The sequence below is a fragment of the Antechinus flavipes genome, chromosome 3 (genome assembly GCF_016432865.1).
Source record: "Antechinus flavipes isolate AdamAnt ecotype Samford, QLD, Australia chromosome 3, AdamAnt_v2, whole genome shotgun sequence".
NCBI classification, from domain to species: domain Eukaryota; kingdom Metazoa; phylum Chordata; class Mammalia; order Dasyuromorphia; family Dasyuridae; genus Antechinus; species Antechinus flavipes.
The window spans coordinates 204,458,868-204,472,650 of record NC_067400.1 but is presented as its reverse complement, the minus strand read 5'-3'; the positions used below and the strand labels follow the sequence as shown (position 1 = coordinate 204,472,650).

Here is a 13,783-nt window from a genome sequence, read left to right as displayed (position 1 = left end):
TGGTCCCCTAGCTGCCCCTACCTAAGTATTACTACATTTTAAAGCTGTAGTAACTTGGACTTTATTATATCCTGTAATTATTGAGGAGTTTCTCAACATTCTGAGAATGGACTGCTGAGGTTGACTTTCTTTTTTTGAAGATCTTTAATTGAAAAAAAGTCTCATGGTCCTTAGGAAATGTGTGACCCCAGACATCAATTGGTCTCTCTGAGACTTCATTTCTTCATATGTAAAAATTGTAATAACATTTATGATGTTTATCTAACAGGCTTGTTGTGAGGAAAGAACTTCATAAATCTTGAAGGGAGAAGGAAATGAGAGTTGCTAATAGTAGAAAATGTTGTTTTCCTTATCCTAAAAGAAAGTATAGCTATGATTACTTCCAGGTTCACAGTAGCCATATTTGTCTGTAAGAAAAAAATCAAAACATGAAAAAGACAAATGAAGAACAAAAATTAAATGATCAAAATGAAGACAGCTCATATACATGTTTCTTCTGATGGAACAAGGGCCTTATTACTGGAGGAGATAGGGCTCCATTGCCCTGCCAACTTTATAAGAAAATAACTGATAAAGAATCCATTAACAGGGACAGCAAGATGGTGGATAGGGCTCTGACTTTGGAGTAAGGAGGACCTGAGTTCAGATGTGACCTCAGAGACTTAACACTTCCTACTGGAATGACTCTGATCACTTAACCTCAATTGTCTTGCAAAAACAAAACAACAAAAAGAAAAAGAAGCCATTAACAGAGGCCTAGGATTATAGAGCACTCATGTTTGTTTTTATAAGTTGCTCTGGGAAAATGAATTCCCAAATTGTTGGAACTAATGGTCACTGATTCAATTTTCTGTTCTCTTTTATAATAAAATTATAAACTTTGTGCTTGCAGGTAGAGAGTATATCTCACTATGGTATAATACAGAGAGTTTCTCAGGTTTCTTATATAAAGACTGAGTTAAGAGAGGTGAAAAAACTCTCAAATCAAACTTAAACCCTTTATAGTAATATAGGACTATCAAATATAAAGACTCTGAATGTGTACATATGTGATATATGAATATACTTCTGTGCATATATGTAGATCTACATACATACACATGTAGTATATAAATATGTATGTGTGTATACACACATGACATATGGGTTCAATCTATGTTTGTGGATTATATATGTATATGATTTGTGGATTGTGCTCATATGTTATATGATTATATGTGTTATATATCCATATGTATGCCTTGCATAGATGTATGTTATATGTATGGTGTGTTATATTTGTTATATACTTGTGTTGTGTATATACATATATAGGGTCACGTAGGTATCACAATAGATAAAAGTTCCAGAACTGGAATCAGGAAAACCTGAGTTTAAATCTGATCTCAAACATTTACTATGTGACCCTTAACTTCTGGGCAAGTCCCTTAATGCCTTGGTTTCTTAATCTATAAAATGAGGATAATTAGAGTATTACCTTCCAGAATTGCTGTAAGGATCAAATGAAATAATAATTGTAGTGTTTAGTGTAGACCCTGACATACAGTAAACACTTTAAAAAGGTGGATCTATGTTGCAAAAACAAAAACAACAAAAAGTGTGCTCTAAAAAAATAAAAGAATTAACAAACGGTTGTGCAAGTATATTAAAAAGATGAAATTCTATCAACATTACTACTACCTCCTCCACTGATTTCTGATTTTTGCAAATAGTATTTTACTTAATCTGTTGTCTCAGCTTGTTTCAAGCCATTGTCTTATAGGAAGTAATCTCATTATTTCCTGCAATCAAGGTAATACTAAAGTGAACTTTGATATGCTTTTTTTTTTTAATAGACTGATAGATAGATGTGTTGTTCCCAATAGGAATTTCTATAACGGGAGTTCCCACCCTATGATAATAAAATGATATTTTCCTCTGTATTTTGGAATATGCAATGATGTACATAGATGATATGAAAGCAAATAATAGTTATTAAACAGATTTAAATTAATAATCCTTCAATATTTAAATGGGCCTATATTTGGAGCATTCTTAACATGCTACTGCAAAAAAATTACATTTTTCTGACTTCCCCAGTTTTTGCATTCTTTTGACCTTTGCTGGCCACTATGGATCACCTGGTGGTGTTCTAGAAGGATGTTAGTCTTCTTTGCATGTTAATAAGTTACTTCGCCTTACAGGTAACTCAATGAATGGACCCTCCCAGAGACCTTTGAGGCCTTGTTTCAATGAACAGCAAAGGAATGAAGAAAGTAGGATATGTGACTCACCCTGGCCTCAGAGTAACTAACCTTAATCCTCTGTGTAAAAAGTTTTAAGTACTTTAGAATTAGTGGGTCTCCAAAGGACTATTAGATCAACAGTTGCAAATGGACTAATGAACCCCCTAGTCTGATATCTGGAAAAAACCTCAAACCCAAGATAGAACAATTATTTGGATATAATATATGGATTGGTGGTTTGAACATTTAATTCACATCACATTTATTAAGCACTTCCTATGGGCAATATATAAGGATATCAGTTATAGTGGCCTGTGGTTAGAAGATCAGAGTTCAAATACCATCTCTGACACTTATTAGCTACATGATTCTGGGCAAAATCCTTTTTCTCTATGCATTTCAGGAAACTTTCTAGCGCTTATCTAGGATCAGAGATAAAGAACTGGAGGGACCTAAGCGGCTATGTGTTAGAAGAGTTATCAAACTATTTTTGTGTTAAGGACCCTTTTGTTGATCTGGAGAATTATATACATATTATATATTACAGATATACCCTAACTGAAAACACGCCCACACACACATATCCCTTATGTGCATGTTTGTTTATATATACACACACACATATATACATATAACCCCATATAAAGAGACACACACATACCTATACAGAGAGAGAAAGACAGGTATTATAGAAAGTTATATATATTCTAACATACACACACATATATACACAGAGAAGTAGTTACATATACTTTATCAATACCCTAAAAAAAACACACACACACACACACACACACACACACACGTGTGTTTGTGTATATATATATACTCACACATATATACCCAGAAAGAGAGGTATATTTAGAGAGTTTTATATACCTTATCAGTATCCTAACACACACACACACACACACACACACACACACACAATATATGTATATATTCATACACACACACACACACAGAAATATAGAGTTATATGTACTCTATACCCTAACAAACACACACATATATTATATATATAACACATATATGTATATATACATATATTCATATACAAAATACATAAAATTTACATAGAAATTTATTACATCAAAATATTTTTCAAAAACTTCATAGACCCCAGTAAAAATTTCCAATTGTAGTTGAATCCCTTCATTTTACAAGTAAGAAAAATGAGTTCTAGGTGAGTTGATTGCATTGCTCAAAGTCACTCAGGTAATAAATGTCACAGGTGGAATTTGAACCCAATTCTGATTACAGAGCCTGTTCTTTTTCTACCATACAACAATCTAATAAGTCACAGATAACAATCTGGTAGCAGGAACTCCTTGTAGTTTGTCCTGTGTTCTGGAAGAGGATCAAGACATCAGGAAGGTGATGCCATGACTTGCAAAGGAATAGGATTTAAGTAAGGGAGGGCTGGGCAAGGTCACCTGCCTCACTTTCCCTTCCAGAGCCAGCCAGATATAGATCAGGATGACTGGAGATGGCTCTGGATGAATTGCATGAATTTGTCTTTTTTTAAGCTAAGGTGTTCAACATGTCTCAGTTTGAGAGTGGCTGCATCCATTCAGAGATTAAGGTTAGGTAGCAATTGAGGCAAAGAATCTCTTCTTTTATCTAGTTGTCCCCTCACCTCACCCCCCCCCCCAAAAAAAAAAATCTGAATAAATAAATAAAATAATCAGGAAATAAAAGACCTTCAAGGTTTCTGGACAAAGCAGAAAGGACTGCTATTTACATTCAATCTGAGCCAATCAGAATCCAAACAATAATCAAATGGGGCTTGGTCTGGTATCTATTAATACTTCCACCCCATGATGTTGAAATGACTTTTGCTTCAGCAATAGAATACAGCAAGAGCATTATACAGAGCAAGGAGAGAATTAGAGAGATTTATCTTGGGGTACTGGTGTCTAATCATACTCAGCTGGAAGGACTGACCACAGTAAACCAATTAGCTTATGTTCTATCAATCCTGAATTAGGCATCAAAATTCAGCAAATAAATAGCTCCTTTTTAACATGGCAAGCATGTGCTCTTAACTTGATTCAACAAACAAACTTCTTGAAGTTCCTCACTCATGATCTCTATCCCCCATTTTTGTATCTACAGAAAGGGTTTCTCCCATGACTGAAATGTACTCCTTTGGAGATATCTTAGTGGTTCAATGGATAGAGATATGGATTTGCAGTCAGGAAAATTTGAGGTTAAATTTGGCCTTGGACACTAGAACACTTACTAGCTCTGTCTGTTTCAATAACTGTAAAATGGGAATAAAAACAGAACTTACCCCATGGAGTTATTTCAAGTATCTAGATTATCTAGTCCTATCCTATACTCATAACACGAAGACACTGTTTATACATTTCCCATAAGGAGGAAACCCACTACTTCCTTGAGCCAGCCCATTCTACTTTTGAATAATTCTGATTTCTAAGAAGTTCTTACAGATATTGATGAGGCTTAGATTTAGGGAACCCAAATGAAATTAGGGTTTCTGGTGGTCAGGGAGTTAAATGATAAGGTCTAATGGCAGGTTCAGGAGCCAAATGGAGAGGTCTGGCTCCCCTGCACCCCCTTGGGATTCGGTGCAAGTGTAGAGAGTTTTGGGGACTCCCTTCTGCCGGCACAGAGGTTCTCTGTAAAGGAATTTACAGACCCAAAAACCTAGATTGATAAAAGAGGTTTATTATGGGGATTGGAAGTAAGGTTAAAGTCTGGTTAGGGAAATAGGTGAGGGTAAAGAGAGGATGGCACTGGAAAGAGTATTCCAGTGGACAGAGGCTCCTTGGAGTGCCAAGCATGGTATAACTAGCATGTATGGAATCTCTACAAAGAGAGGATTTTAGTTTGGCTCTTTTTATAATGAGAGATTTAGCTAAAAGGGGCTTGTGGGTGGAGTCCCAAATTGGCTCCTTGATGGATTTCAGCTAGGGCTAAAATTTGAATTGAATTCAATGAGTTTCAGGACTGAGCTGAGACTACCCAGATAACAAAGATGAAACTGTCCTTTGGGGCAGGGTCCCTCACTGAGGCAGAGTTAAAGGAGATTTTCCTCTTTAAGGATTTTCAGAGTTTTGGGGTCCCCTCTTTAATATTAAGCCTAAATTATTTCTTTGTAGCTTCTTCTCATTATTTCTATACTACACAGAGTTTGAATGGACAGAGGATAGTCAGGATTAGAAGTGAAACCCAGGGAGCAATTGTTACTCTGGAGAGAAGTCTGTGTACCCAAGTAGCAGAGTGCCAGGCCCACCAGGACACTGGTGCCAGATGGAGACAAAAGCAGAGGTACCAAGGAAATAGACTCTTGGAGACAGACCCACTCATTCATACAACTTCTATAGGGACCCAAGTTCTCCAAGGAGCTCCAAAAAGAATGAAAGGAAGAAGTATCAGATGCAATAGGAAAATATCATGTGGAAGAGCAACCAGAACATAATTCTTTGCTGGTGCTGAGCTGTGTGGACTATGTAGGTACTAAGGGAAGATAGAACCTACCAAAAAGGCTTACAATTTATACTATAACAGCATTGTAAAAACAAATCAATGCAATGACCAATCATGATTCCAGAAGACTGATGGTAAAGCAGGCTACTTATCTCCTGACAGATGACCATTGGATTCAGAGTACAGAGTGATATAAATATATATATATATATACTGGATATGGCCAATGAACTATTCTCTTTTGTTTAATCATATATACAGATATATAGTGTATATCTATCTAGTCTATCTAATTATTTATCTAGTTATATATATACATACACATATTATATATTAATATATAGTATATATTAACAAGTGTTTTTTTTTTCTTTTTCTTCAAGTGGATGGGGGAAGGGACTAACTGAAAACAATCATTTTTTAAATTAAGAAACAGCTCCTGAACTCCCTAATATTCCCCAATTCTTTCCCACTTGAAGGTTAGCTTCATCTCTCTCTCTCTCTTTCTGTGTTTCTCTCTTTCTCTCTCCCCCTCCCTCTCTAAATGGCAGCAACATGGTTTAATGAATAGAGAGCTGGGCTTAGTGCTAGAAAAATCTGAGTTCAAATCCAGTTTCAGATACTAGCTGTATAAATTTGAGTAAATCACTTAATCTAGGTCTTAAAACACTGGGGAAAAAAATGGAAAACTATTCCAATATCTTTAGTAAGAAAACTCCAGCACACTTCATGGGGTTACAAAGAGTCAGACATGAATGGAAAACTGAATACATACACACATATATATGTATATATACACATACATATATGCATTCACAAATACACATGCATGTGTATGTATGTATATGTATGTGTATGTGTGTGTATATAGTGTATACACACACACACACACACACACACACACACATACATACACACACAAAGGATTTGAAGAGACAAAGATTTTGCTTCACTCTCCACTGACTATAAATTCCTTTCCGGAGGAGGGCAAGCTCTACTCAAAGTATGTAAGTAGAGATGATTGTAAAGGTTCACAAGAAAGACCCCCAGATAGGGAAAAAAAGAGTCAACTCCTGATGTAATCAGGGGAAATATGAAGTGGAGTGCATAAGGCATAGAGTTATTACTGAGAATCCTTCAAGACTGAACCCGATCTATATGAGTCTAGAGCCTCAAATTCTGGGACACAGGTTACATTCCCTTTGCTTGATTATTTCATTTGCCATCCCTGACCCTGAACTTTCACTCAAATAAACTTTATCCTAATTCTTTAATTAGAAAATCAGAACCTTTTCCTCTGATAGCATCATCAAACAACTTCTTGATGCTTCCCTGAACACTAGGAAGCCCTCAACTATGGACTAGTTTCCCTGGCATAAGAACTTCAAAAGCTTGTTTTCCAAATCCAGTTTCCAAAAAACCGTTTGCATATCTAGGAGCAACTTGCCCTAGAAAACTGTTCTTCAATTAATGATGCTACATTCATACCAACCCCTTTTTGTGATATTTTAACAGTCTTTTATTTAAACAATATTTTTTTATATTCTAGGAAAACCTAATGGTCAGTTTTATTACCTGAATTTGATGTGGGATGGAAAAGGGATCACTGTGACAATGAATTGGGTCAGGTCTTAGTCCTTGTCCATAATACATAAGCAAGTTTCAAAATCTAGAGAAAGAGAGAAAAAATAAATACTTGTCAATTAAAAAAAATAAAGTAAAAGTTTAATTTTTATTGGAATCAAATTTCAGTTTCCCCTGTCAAATATTCAAAGTATATCAGAGACTGAACAGAATAGTATATACTCAAACTAGACCCTTGTTGCCAAGCCAAAAGGTCCCCAGAGATTGATTTTCCCCATTGTATAGGTCAGGCAGAAGTTTTCTACAACCCTGAAGAAAGGTCAATTGTTCTGTAAGACAGGAAGGCAACTTCTAATGAGAACCACAGCTTCTCTTCCCCCTTGGAAGCTGCCTATGGGCTGATAATAAAAGCGGAGATGATTCAAGTTTCTGGACTGTGGCTAGATAGGATATCTTTCGGTGATTTGTATCAAACATTTTGGAAGATCGTTTTGGAGGCAGTTAGATGGTCCAGTAGATAGAACATTGAGTTTAGGATCAGGAAGATGTGGTTCAAATCTGTCTTCAAACATTCACCAGCTGTGTGATCCTGGGCAGGTCATTTAACTACAATTTCTTCATCTATAAAATGAAGATAATAATATCCACCTCCCAGGGTTGTTGTAAGGGTATAATGAGATAATATTTATCAAGCACTTAGTACAGTGATTGACACATTGACATTGGTTGTGATGATGATAATGATGATGATGATAATGATAGAGCAAGAAAAGAAGTGAGATCTCTTTGTGGCAGTTTAATTTTGTACCAGAAAGTCTGGTTATTTGGGTGGACTTCCCTGTGTTTGTCTTTGTTTTCCTTTATTCTATGAGTCCTTGATAGAAGTCTCGTTTATTAAGTTGCCTTATTAAAAAATGTCTTAGGCAGAGTATATGTCATGGGGCTGAGCAGTGATATCTCAGTTTCAAAAGGTCTGATATATAAGGTATGGAAGCATAGGTACTCCAAAGGGCCAGGATCTGTAGCGTTGGAGTCATACACCATGTAGGTATATTGTCCCTCTTAGAGCCAAGAGCAGGGAAAATGCCTCCAGCAATACCTGTGCTTTTTCAAAAGGTATGAGGCCAGTTCCTCCCATAAATGGCATATTATAGGTATACATAGGCACCTGGAGGCTGGCCTAATACTGTAAACATAATTTTAAAATATTGTTCCTATGGGAAAATGCTTTCCAAGTTTGAAACAAATAATTTATAAATGGACACAATTCATTCATAAAACTTGATAGTATAGTTAAATTTGGGAGTCTAAGTCACCGGGGTTCAAATCCCATCTCAAACATATGCTAGCTGTGTGGAGTCAGCAAGTAACCAAACTTCTCTCATTCTTAATCTCCTCCTCTGTAAAATGGGAATCTTTGTTTTAAAGGTCAAAGGATGTAACATACGAAAAGTACTTAGTAAATCTCAAAGTTCTATATAAATGCTGGGAATCATTATTATTGCTATTAAATTATTATAACTATATCATTATTATTGTTATTCAGAAAGTGGAAGTCTGCCTGCTTAATATAGAATCATGAATGTGATTTAAAAGTGGTATCATTGAACTAAAAAAGGATCTGGGACCAGTAATGGTTTAAAATACTTACATGTATCCTAAATAATATGGAAAAAAAACTATGAATAGTTTATTTTAAAAATGAATAATCTTGAACATCCTGAAGCCTGGCTGCATATTTCACATAATAACAGAATTTCAAGAGTTAGAAGGGACTTTAGAGGCCATCTGGTCCAGTCAATATCTGGTGAAGAATCCCTGCTACAACTTACCCAAGAAGCATTTATTTGGTCTTTACTTAAAGACTGCCAGTGAGGGGAAGCCTCCTAAAGCAATCCCTTTTCGCACTTAACAGGGAGTCGTTTGGTTGTGGAAAAGATGGCTGAATTTAGAGTAAGGAGACTTGCGTTTGAATCCCACCTCTTTCATTTCTATCTATGACTTCAGGCCTATTTACATTTGCTCTGAGACGTTCAGAGCCCAAACAATGACCAAATGGGGCTTGGCTTGAGACCTATTCTTGGTCAATCAATGAGAGTCAGAGTGATTTGGTTGAAGACAGTCCTAGCCTGTAAAATCCAAGATACCTTATGAAGTTTCAACAATTGAAATTTACTTTCCTTTAGGCAGAGTACCCTCTGGTAAGAGTGTAATCCCCTATGTGGACCGAAGAAAAGGAAGGAGGGAGGAAAAGAGGGAGGGAGGAAGAAAGGAAAAGAGGGAGGAAGAGAGGGAAGGAGGAAGAAAGGGAGGAAGGAAGGAAGGAACTATATTGCCCAACTGGAATTGACCAATTGAATCCCCAGTGGGGATTCACAGGTTGCTGTTTGTCCTTCATTCTCAAAGAGCACCATGACTTGAGAAAGGTGATGCCACGACCTGCAAGTGAATTGCATTTAAGTGAGGATGGGCAAAGTCACCAGCCTCACTCTCTCCTCCAAAGCCATCTGGGCCCAGTGGCAAGATATAGATGAGGATAACTGGAGATGGCCTCACATACAATGTATCATCTTCTTAATGTCCTGGTCCTTTTCAAGAACAAAGTTCAAACAACATGACTTTAAGCAAATCATTTTCCTTCTTCTAGCCTCAGTTTCCCTACCTACAAAAAATAGACTAAGTAATCTCTCAGGTTCCCTCCTTCCAACCAATTGCAAATGTATGATCTTATGAAATAGCTAAGAAATGGCAGTATGGAAATGAAATTTTCAGAAGGACCCAGAATTGTCCCCTCAGAGACAGAAGTAACTCTCCTAAAACAGAATCTTAGTAGTGATTGATCTCACCTAGATATTCCTGCTTCAGCTCAGGAAGAAGCCTATGCACATCTCCCTGCTGCTCCTACTCCAGGTGAATGTGGGTCTTATGATCATAGTACAGGTCTGGTGGACTCTGGAGTGGGCACCACTTTCATGGATGGAGGATTTGTTCAACACCAACATAAACAATGAGAACAATTCTCAAGGGGTGAATATCAAGTATTTGGGTCTTTCAGAATTTTAAAAGTGGGTTGGACCACCTCTAGCCTATTAGACTTGCAACGATAATAGTTTTTATTTTTTTAAAGATATGAAACCAAGAAGAAATATGAGAGGATAAACACTTTGCTCATTTCTTTGCAAAGGTGAAAAATTCACAGATTTGGTACACTGCGCATATTTTAAGACTTTTTTGATGTATTGATCAGATATGCTGATTTTTTGTGTTATTTCTTTAAAAATATTACTTTTAGGTTAGAAGTTATGTATGAGATCTATTTACATAGCCCATATGTTTTATTTCTAGTTATGTTTATCTCTAGATGGTTCTCTGGGAAGAGAAAGGGAGAAGAGTATTAGGAGAAATTTGAATGATGGGAAAAAACCAAAAGATATAAATAAAACTTCATTTAAAAGACAAACAACAAAACTACGGAGAGAAAAAAAACACCAAAACCAGAGAAGAACACAAATCATAGCTTTTTAAAAATTTAACAAATGCATAACCTTTTTATGCAACAGATGCCATAACTATAGAAGGAAAATTTTTAAATTTTACATAAAGTCATGACAAGGGTGAACTCTGTAAAAATTGCATAAAATAATCACTGAAATTATGTCCCCTTTGATCTGCAAAAGAAGAGAGATTGGGGTCTCCCAGGCTCCAAGCTGGGCCTTTTCTAAGGCAAATCAATCTCCCTTCCACCCCCCACTCTCCAACTGATCTTTTTGGGAAACTGGATTCCCCATTCAGGCTGAAAAAGCTTTCAAAGTGATTTTCATTCAATTAGGCGATCTAAGCCTGATATTTGTAAGTATCCAGGCCTGGGGGCATTGGCTTTCTTTTCAACTGGGAATTTCAGTCTCAGATTTCCTATAAAGGACAATTTTAAACTCATTTCTTTGCAGACTGTCCAAAGCAGGATTGTGCTATAATCAAGGAACCTCTCTCTCCTTGGCGTAGCTGCCTGTCAGGACTCCTGGCCGCTGTGAAGAGACCCTCTTCTCAGCAGGAAAAATCTTTTGTTATTTCTCCACCAGGACCTTGCCACTGAGGAAGTGAGTCTCTTAGCAAAGCTGACTTCTGCAGTGCCGATAAAACTTCCTTTTTGCCATGAATATTTTGGATTTGTGAATTCTTTCATGTTGAACCTGTACTGACCAGAAGGGGATTCCCACCTCAGCTCTCTGCATCAGTCATAGATCATAGTAAGAAAAATGAGACCATTTAAATCTTCTTGTCACATTGTTCTAAAGTAATTCTTAATCTTCTAAGTTTGGGCCATTATCCACTTTTATCTTGATGTCCAGGCAAAAAAGCCATTTAGCCTCATTCTGTGGTTGGCTTTTAAAATACTGTAAGTCAGCAATCTCCAAACATTTCATTGTGTACTTTTCTCAGCCAAACAATTTTGAACAAGTATTCTCATTATGCATAGATTTATTTATTTACAAAGTATATTTATATTCTACCATACTGATAATTACATAATTACAAATCATAACAATTAAAAATTTAAAAGGATAAAGATTAAATATTTTATCCTAGAGTTAACAGGGAGCCACTGGATTTGTTGGTTAGCAGACTGATGTGTTTAGACTTATATTAAGATTATTACTTTGACAGATGTGTGGAGAAAGAAGGAAATTCTGAGGCAGGAAAGATTAATGGTAGAAAGAAGTGATGAAGTCATTAACCAGGGAAGTAGCTATGTGAGTGGAAAATAGGAAACAGATGCTGGAGATCCTATGAGGATAAGAGCTGGCCAAATCTGACAACTAATTGGATTAAATAGGCTTTGAGAGAGTCAAAGAAGATATTTCAGGTAAGTAGCAAGAGAGCAGCATCTCAAGATAGTGATCTGGAATGAAGAGGAAAAATGATATCATGAGATTTGTGAAGATCCCAGCCCACAAATACTTGTTCATTCTGTTTGACTCTCTGTCCCATCTAGAGCAAAATAGAGATGGCGGAGGTGGGGGTGGTTGAAAAAAGGTGCAAGGGGTAGGGCAGGGTTCCTACTCACCAGTCATTGCCCTCAACTCAAAGCTCCCTTCTAGGAATACCTGTCTTGTAGAGCCATCTGAGGTAGATAAGGAGGGATGTGATTTCTGAGAAAGTGAGGTAAATATTTCCAGTGGTACCTACACAGTTGCTGCTGCTGTGGATTCCCCGGTAAGTATTGGTAATACTAATGCCAGCTATAAAGGAGTGAGGCAGGAGGATTACCCAGAGAAGAGAAGAGTGTGTGGAAGTTTAGGGACTAAGGAAAAGTATAGTTCTGTGGGAGAACCTGCTAGTGATGGGAGAGGATGTCCTGATTGGTTAATCTTCCCACTCTCTTATTTGTTAATCAAACCATAATTCTCTTGGGGTCAGTCCAAGGCCTCCACTGAAGAGATCCTTGCAATAGATGACTTGTGGCAAGAACATCAACAACCGTCACAATGACTACAATAACCCAGATAAAATAAAACTCCACTGAAAAGCAACTGTACTCAGATAAATTGCAAGAACTTATCTTGGTTTCTGAAGCTGGAAAAGACAGCTTGTCTACCTCTTCTCAATAGGAGGTTAGGGGTGGAGTGGATGTAGGGGAATCCTATGAATTGCAATTATTACATATGTTGCCAGTTATGAACATGCTGTTCCTGTCAGTTGATTCTGCTGAATTATTTTTCTTTGTTTAAAGGGAAAGCTCAAATGGACTGGAGAGAGGTGGAGGATGGGGGCTCAGAAGAAATTATTTATTAAATGACCAGTTTAAAAACCCAAAAGGTATCAATTAAAAAAAAATTAAAATCTTCTTTCTCCCATCACTGCTTGAGATCTGAGTCTATAGTTTATTTATTTGCTTTATGCAAATAAGGATGTTTCTCTGACACTTTCAGTGGTAAAATTAGGTTAAATTAAATGGTCTCTGAGGTTCCTTTCAGCTCTAGAGCTATGATCTTATGAGGGGAAAAATAGAAACAGAATTCCAATATCAAAGGTATGGATTTGCAGCATTCTACAAGAATATCTTTTTTTCATTCATTTCAGTTACATCCAACTCTTCATGACTTCATTCGAGGTTTTCTTGGAAAAGATGCAATAGTGGTTTGCCATTTCCTTCTCCAACTTATTTTACAGATGAGAAAACTGAGGCAAGCACGCTTAAGTGGCTTATCCAAGATCACATAGTTAATAAGTGTCTGAGTCCAGATTTAAACTGAGGAAGATGAGTCTCCATAACTCTAGACCTGGTGTTCTATGCACTTAGCAACCTAGTAGCCTCAGGAATGCACTAGCTTCCTTCTAAGCTTTGCTGTGCCACAGTTCCATTTTGATGTCCTGACCTAGTTTCCCCATAGTCCAATCTGTTTCAGGTTATAACCTTTCCCTCTCAAAGTTTGATATGATAAAGGTCTTATATCTTAGACTTTAGGCTATACTTATTCCCTCTTAATGTTACTGGGATAAAGGTCTTTATCCATTTT

General features: G+C 36.7%; 1 protein-coding gene across 2 annotated transcripts in view; it reads right to left on the bottom strand.

Annotated features, from left to right (window-relative positions):
* Positions 1 to 12,529, bottom strand: part of ACE2 (angiotensin converting enzyme 2) — a 73,354-nt gene extending 60,825 nt beyond the window's left edge. The window contains exons 1-2 of one of the 2 annotated variants that reach the window (XM_051984467.1): positions 12,453 to 12,529; positions 7,257 to 7,350 (exon numbers count right to left, since the gene is read on the bottom strand). The gene's annotated coding sequence lies outside the window, so the exon portion shown is untranslated. Of the gene's footprint in view, positions 1 to 7,256; positions 7,351 to 12,330; positions 12,350 to 12,452 lie in introns of those variants that run through there. The other variant, XM_051984466.1, reaches the window with a different exon arrangement.
* Between the last annotated feature and the right edge of the window lie 1,254 nt (positions 12,530 to 13,783).